This window comes from Myotis brandtii, unplaced genomic scaffold (assembly GCF_000412655.1).
Source record: "Myotis brandtii unplaced genomic scaffold, ASM41265v1 scaffold879, whole genome shotgun sequence".
Classification (NCBI taxonomy): Eukaryota; Metazoa; Chordata; class Mammalia; order Chiroptera; family Vespertilionidae; genus Myotis; species Myotis brandtii.
This window is the reverse complement of record NW_005371595.1, coordinates 487,246-488,540: the sequence shown is the minus strand read 5'-3', so window position 1 is coordinate 488,540 and position 1,295 is coordinate 487,246.

Here is a 1,295-nt window from a genome sequence, read left to right as displayed (position 1 = left end):
GCGGGCCGATTCTCTATCCCCTGAGCCAAATCGGCTAGGGCCATACTTTTTTTTTTTTTTTTTTTATATTGGAGGGTGCAGGATAGTTAACATTTACAGCACAGATAGTATGCAGGAAGTAGATAACAATGTAGGGTTCTGTGGCCTCTGCCCAGGTAGAAGGTTGTCCCCTGAGGGGTCTGAAAAAAGGGAGCTTCTCTGATAGTCCAAAGATATGTTATCTTAGATGCAAAAGACAATAGGTCTAGGATGAGACTAAACCCCATGACTCACTTTCAGTTAGGGATTTTTAAGTTCAGACCATCCTATGTGGTTACTTTTGGTCTCTGAATCTGTAAGACCCACCATGCAGGCCTCTGCTGAGCATGTCAGGTTTAGTATTTGGCCCCTTTTTTTTGTCCACACTAACATTATATAAGCTTCAAGTATGCAGTTCTGCAATACATCATCTGTCTATTGCACTGTGTGCTCACCACCGGTAGTCTTGAAGCATCCATCTTGGATAAAAACTGCTGTTTAAGTTTAACCCTGCTATTCTGGCTTCTGTAAACGTTTGCTTGCTTAAATAATAGGGAAATAAGACTACTCCCCACTCCAGAGAGGCCATAAACTATGTCCCAGACAGAGTTGTCAGAGCTGGCGCCAGGCCAGGCCTTGAGATATGGTCTCACCGCCCTGTCCCAGCACACAGGACTTCTTTCTCAGAAGGTCCGGAAGTCTCATTCCAAACTTGGAAGACAAAGAGCTGAAAAAAGCATAAATAAGGAAGACTTCCACCATATTGGGCCCCAGAATTTGAGAAGCAATATTTCCTCTGGGTCTGCTAGCACTAGCAAAATGAAAAAGACTGCAAATAAATGTGGCTTATTGATTAAGCACCTTCTGATTTACAATATAACAGTCTAGTCCACCCCCATCACCATATATTTGACCCCTTTACCCTGGCTGAAAAAAGCATAAATAAGGAAGACTTCCACCATATTGGGCCCCAGAATTTGAGAAGCAATATTTCCTCTGGGTCTGCTAGCACTAGCAAAATGAAAAAGACTGCAAATAAATGTGGCTTATTGATTAAGCACCTTCTGATTTACAATATAACAGTCTAGTCCACCCCCATCACCATATATTTGACCCCTTTACCCTGTTCATCCTCCCCCACCCTGGATCAGTTTTCTATTGCTGTGTAACAGATTACCAGAACGCTCAGGGGTGAAGAGTCCAGCAGGAGGGTCCCTCCATTAGGGTCTCACAAGGCTACTGGGAAGAATCCAGGCTGGACTCTCACCTGGAGGCTG